This window comes from Hyla sarda, chromosome 7, assembly GCF_029499605.1.
Source record: "Hyla sarda isolate aHylSar1 chromosome 7, aHylSar1.hap1, whole genome shotgun sequence".
Classification (NCBI taxonomy): Eukaryota; Metazoa; Chordata; class Amphibia; order Anura; family Hylidae; genus Hyla; species Hyla sarda.
Window position 1 is genome coordinate 16,951,807 of NC_079195.1, and position 6,641 is coordinate 16,958,447.

The following is a 6,641-nucleotide window of genomic DNA, read 5'->3' on the forward strand; positions in this document are numbered from 1 at the left end:
AAGTTCCGGATGATCCCACACAGACGTCTGCTCTATTCACTTTAAGGCCATGTTCACACACTGTAAAGTTTCCTTTTTTTATTACCAAAAAGTAGACAATTTTTAACCGATTTTTTAATTGTAAATCGGCCTATTAACGACAGTTTTATGTTCATAAATCCAATGTCCATATTGGCAATTTTGGCAACTGGCAAAATAAAGAATGGCTGTAAAACAGTAAGAAATCGGTCATACTATCTATAGGTTTTTTTTTTTGTTTTTTTGCACATTCATAATTTTTATTGAAGGTTTTGAGCAATAAAATGGGGGGGGGATACAAAATGAAAAAAAGGGAGAAAAGTTGTTGTTTTTTAATCTAATTTTTATAATATTGTTTTTCAACAGCTGATTCTTGTACGCCTACCAAAAAAAATGAAAAACATAGCCTAAAAGTCATTTTTTTTAAATTAAACATCAAGTTATCTACCGTATACACTGCTTAAATCACAGGCATTTCCTAAGAGAAGGTTCTTTTGATTATCAAACCGCTTTTCGCCGGCGCGGCTCCTGGATTCCTGGGATTAGGAGCCAGAGGTCTGACAGAAGGAGAAAGGAAAATAACAGTCTTACCTGTAGGCAAAGTGCAAGACAATTACCAGAGTAAGACGCGCAGCTCGGGGGACGGCAATCAGCAAAGGTTCGTCTGCGGTCCTTCTGTGAATGACGGAGATGGGAAAAGGTCACATATGCTAAGTACCCCGAATCCTACAGAAAAAAAGAACATTTCAAAGAATCCTTAGCAGATTGTTTCCCAACCAAGGTGACTTAAGCTTTTGCAAAACTACAACTCCCAGCATTACAAGACAGCCAAAGGCTGCAATAGTTTCTGCCCAGCACGTGAAACATGATCCCTCCAGAGAAAGAAAGAAGCCTATGCTGCTGAGACTCTTAAAGGGGTACTCCGCCACTCAGCGCTTGGAACAAAACGTTCCCGAAAGCTTACAACCGATGTCGGGAGCTTGTGACGTCATAGCCCCACCCTCTCATGCTGTCACACCCCACCCCCTCAATACAAGTCTGTGAGGGGGCGTGACAGCCATCCCACCCCTCCCATAGACTTGCATTGAGGGGGTGGGGCGTGACATCATGATGGGCGGGTCTGTCACACCCCTTCCCATGGACTTATATTGAGGGGGCGGGGCATGACATCATGAGGAGGTGGGGCTATGTTGTCACAAGCTCCCGGCGCCAGCTCTAATTGTTAGGAACATTTTAAGGGGTTGGAGGTCAGTTCACATTAGGTGTAGTTTTAATGCATTTTCTTATTCAAAGTGTGTTTTTTAGAGAAGGAGGTGAAAGTGATTTCTGTAAAAAGGGTATGTTGTTACTGTGATTGAACAATTGAAGTAAAAAGCACCATTCTTGCTGCGATTTGTAAAAAAAAAAAAAAAATCATGGAAAAAAAAAAAATAATCAAAATGCAATGTGTCAACACAGCCCCAAGGGTGATGCATAATTACTAAATATCTTGATCCCATAGAGATAGCAGCAGTATACAGATAGAGCTGGAGGGTAGGAGTATAACTACTAAATATCCTGTTCCCATAGAGTTAGCAGCATGAGTACACGGATAAAGCTGGAGGGGAGGAGTATAACTACTATATATCCTGATCCCATAGAGATAGCAGCAGCAGTATACAGATAGAGCTGGGGTGTACACCTACTCCATATTCTGATCTCATAGAGATAGTAGCAGCAGTATACATAGAGCTGGAGAGGAGGTGCATAACTACTCTATATCATGATCCTATAGAGATAGCAGCAGCAGTATACAGATAGAGCTAGAGGGGTGGGTAATAACTACTCTACATCCTGATCCTATAGAGCTAGTTGGGAGGTGTAGTGATGGAGTCATGAGGCGGCCAGAAGAGATGCCCTGCACTGCCGCCGCCTACCAGGTTGGTGCTGGGGGCTAAAAAAGAACCCTTCCTCGTGCTGCACCTCCTGTCACAGTAAGTGAATAAATAATTGTGAATTCCAAATGCCAAAAGTGTTGATTTCTGATCCCATCCCAGAGAAAAATGAATAAAAAGTGATCAAAAAGCTAATTCTGCGCAAATGTGGTACCGATACAGATATAACTTACAGAGACTGAAAAACTGTGGTGGTTGATTCGAAAAAAATCCTGGAAACAAAACCAATGTACAGTCACTACCTACAATAATGGTGTCACATATGGGCAGGGAAGGAGTGCAATCTAATCTCGCCCGCTCCCCTATCCCTGCCTACTTACCTACCTGCCCTAAACGACAGGTCCGTAACCACGAAGACAGTCCCTTCCTGAATACATGAGGGGCGTAATGTCAAAACAATAAACTACAATGAAACTGACTAAGTCCGGGATCAGTGGGATAACAGACAGACTAACAAAATATAACGAAAAACGAAGTCCAGAGTCAACTAACCGCTTCAAAGCCAGGAAAAGTCAGAAGCACCAAATCGCTAATATCAGAGAGAAGTCAAGAACAAAGCCAGAAGATGCCGGGTATAGAGGAGACACACGGAAACAAGCTCGTTACTGGAGCTGAATAGACTCTTTCACAGGTGCTGACTGAGAGCCAACTGCTGGGTTAAATAGGTAACCCACAGGTGCTCAATCAATCAGTCAGCTGACCACCCAGACAGCTAGGCGTAACCCGGCAACAAAACAAACAAAGAACCTGTCAGAACCTATTAACCCTGTAGGTTCTGACAAATGGACTGATCCAATGAACTGTCCCAGCTGTCTCTTAGCTAACTGTGGACCAAACCAATGCACAGAAACTACCTACAATAATGGGCTGATCCAATGAACTGTTCCAACTGTCTCTTACCTAACTGTGGACCAAACCAATGCACAGACACTACCTACAATAATGGACTGATCCAATGAACTGTCCCAGCTGTCTCTTAGCTAACTGTGGACCGAACCAATGCACAGTCACTACCTACAATAATGGACTGATCCAATGAACTGTCCCAGCTGTCTTTCAGCTAACTGTGGACCAAACCAATGCACAGTCATTACCTACAATAATGGACTGATCCAATGAACTGTCCCAGCTGTCTCTTAGCTAACTGTGGACCAAACCAATGCACAGAAACTACCTACAATAATGGGCTGATCCAATGAACTGTCCCAGCTGTCTCTTACCTAACTGTGGACCAAACCAATGCACAGACACTACCTACAATAATGGACTGATCCAATGATCTGTCCCAGCTGTCTCTTAGCTAACTGTGGACCAAACAATGCACAGTCATTACCTACAATAATGGACTGATCCAATGAACTGTCCCTGCTGTCTCTTAGCTACCTGTGTACCGAACCAATGCACAGTCACTCCCTACAATAATGGACTGATCCAATGAACTGTCCCAGCTGTCTCTTACCTAACTGTGGACTGAACCAATGCACAGTCACTCCCTACAATAATGGGCTGATCCAATGAACTGTCCCAGCTGTCTCTTAGCTAACTGTGGACCGAACCAATGCACAGTCACTCCCTACAATAATGGACTGATCCAATGAACTGTCCCAGCTGTCTCTTACCTAACTGTGGACTGAACCAATGCACAGTCACTCCCTACAATAATGGGCTGATCCAATGAACTGTCCCAGCTGTCTCTTACCTAACTGTGGACCGAACCACTGCACAGTCACTCCCTACAATAATGGGCTGATCCAATGAACTGTCCCAGCTGTCTCTTACCTAACTGTGGACCGAACCAATGCACAGTCACTCCCTACAATAATGGGCTGATCCAATGAACTGTCCCAGCTGTCTCTTACCTAACTGTGGACCGAACCACTGCACAGTCACTCCCTACAATAATGGGCTGATCCAATGAACTGTCCCAGCTGTCTCTCAGCTAACTGTGGACCGAACCAATGCACAGTCACTCCCTACAATAATGGGCTGATCCAATGAACTGTCCCAGCTGTCTCTTACCTGACTGTGGAGCCATGGCTCTTAATTTTTCGGTGTTCCTTCCCGTTAAATGTTTTCTGCTCTATAATCAGTTGCTCATCTACAGGAACAAGATACAGACGTGTTAAGTAATTCTGATGTAATTCCTTTCAGTATCACACATTAGTATCTTTTCATTATACATTCTCACCTTGAAGTGGCACAATATCAGTGATAGTCGGATACGATAAAGCTGAAGTCCCCGCGGTATAATGGAGAAAGAAAACAACAACAAATGCTAAGCAGCAGAAGACAGGAAATGAGCCTTAAAGGGGTACTCCGGTGAAAACCTTTTTTCTTTTAAATCAACTGGTGGCAGAAAGTTAAACATATTTGTAAATTCCTTCTATTAAAAAATCTTAATCCTTCCAGCACTTATTAGCTGCTGAATGCTACAGAGGAAATTCCCTTCTTTTTGGAACACTGATGACATCACGAGCACAGTGCTCTCTGCACTGTGACTGGTGGTCTCAATAGATAGCTGCTGAAGAAAGGACTGAGACAGTCCTGAAACGCGTCCAGCGTCCCCTTAATATCTATTGAGACCACCAGTATACTTGCCCTGCTTAGCAACTAGCAGTCCGATACCGGAAAACAAACTGTCAATCACCCGACACCCGGTAAAGGAGACATCCGTGCCTCGCTGCCACGAGGACACCACCGGCATATCTCCATACTCACCCGCAGAACCGCTGCAATACCACCACCCAGAACCCACTGTCTTCCAGCATCACCACCGTGGGAGATGGCCGAGTCTCTGGTGATGCTGTCTCATGCCAAGAGAGCCACTCAGTGTTAACACACTGCGGGATTCCATAGCGCAACTGGAGGAGATCGCAGCATCCCCGTGAAGTTCAGCGCATCAGTGTCCGGGAGCGGTGAGATACAAAGTATCGTAAAAATATGCATGCATACTAACAGTGACTGTACACAAGCGTATACGTTGAACATTGTCTGCAAATAGCAAGTATATTATCTGCTAAAGTGTTTAATTGCGAACTACCACAATAGCCGGACACATTTGAATGGTTGCTACGGGTTACTAACCTTATGGTTGCTATTGGTTACAAAAATAACAGAATCGGTCTATATTAGCAGGACTTTTCAAGAGAGGAGAGAATTGACTATTGTGGATGGACTAAGACTCTCCCACCCAGATTCCTCTCCCTATATATATTTATGGTGGTCTCTATTTTTACAATAATTTTTATAAGGATTTTTAATATTTTATTCATTATGCTATACATATGTTATAGTTTTTAATAGTTGGTGCTGCGCCTAATTTACAAATATGTTTAACTTTCTGCCACCAGTTGATTTAACCCCTTAAGGACTCAGGGTTTTTCTGTTTTTGCACTTTCGTTTTTTCCTCCTTACCTTTTAAAAATCATAACCCTTTAAATTTTCCACATAAAAATCCATATTATGGCTTATTTTTTGCGTCGCCAATTCTACTTTGCAGTGACATTAGTCATTTTACCCAAAAATGCACGGCGAAACAGAAAAAAAAATCATTGTGTGACAAAATCGAAGAAAAAACGCCATTTTGTAACTTTTGGGGGCTTCCGTTTCTACGCAGTGCATATTTCGGTAAAAATTACATCTTATCATTATTCTGTAGGTCCATACGGTTAAAATGATACCCTACTTATATAGGTTTGATTTTTTCGTACTTCTGGAAAAAATCATAACTACATGCAGGAAAATGTATACGTTTAAAAATGTCATCTTCTGACCCCTATAACTTTTTTATTTTTTCACGTACAGGGCGGTATGAGGTCTCATTTTTTGCGCCGTGATCTGAAGTTTTTATCGGTATGATTTTTGTTTTGATCTGACTTTTTGATCACTTTTTATTCATTTTTTAATGGTATAAAAAGTGACAAAAATACGCTTTTTGGGACTTTGGAATTTTTTTGCGCGTACGCCATTGACCGTGCGGTTTAATTAATTATATATTTTTATAGTTCGGACATTTACGCACGCGGCGATACCACATGTGTTTATTTTTATTTTTTTTACACTGTTTTATTTTTTTTATGGGAAAAGGGGGGTGATTCAAACTTTTATTAGGGAAGGGGTTAAATGACCTTTATTAACACTTTTTTTTTTACATTTTTTTGCAGTGTTATAGGTCCCATAGGGACCTATAACACTGCACACACTGATCTCTTATACTGATCATTATTATCCCATAGGGACCTATAACACTGCACACACTGATCTCTTATACTGATCATTGTTATCCCATAGGGACCTATAACACTGCACACACTGATCTCTTATACTGATCATTATTATCCCATAGGGACCTATAACACTGCACACACTGATCTCTTATACTGATCATTATTATCCCATAGGGACCTATAACACTGCACACACTGATCTCTCCCATAGGGACCTATAACACTGCACACACTGATCTCTCCCATAGGGACCTATAACACTGCACACACTGATCTCTCCCATAGGGACCTATAACACTGCACACACTGATCTCTTATACTGATCATTATTATCCCATAGGGACCTATAACACTGCACACACTGATCTCCTATGCTGATGACTGGCGTGTATTAACACGCCTGTGATCAGTGTTATCGGCGCTTGACTGCTCCTGTCTGGATCTCAGGCACGGAGCAGTCATT

At 42.1% G+C, this 6,641-nt stretch overlaps 1 long non-coding RNA gene across 1 annotated transcript; it reads right to left on the reverse strand.

Annotated features, from left to right (window-relative positions):
- Window positions 1-609: 609 nt before the first annotated feature.
- On the reverse strand, window positions 610-4,261 carry LOC130282035 (uncharacterized). The gene is made up of 3 exons (XR_008846222.1): window positions 4,141-4,261; window positions 3,972-4,050; window positions 610-693 (listed from the first exon to the last, which is right to left on the reverse strand). It is a non-coding gene; the product is annotated as an uncharacterized LOC130282035 (long non-coding RNA).
- Window positions 4,262-6,641: the final 2,380 nt, after the last annotated feature.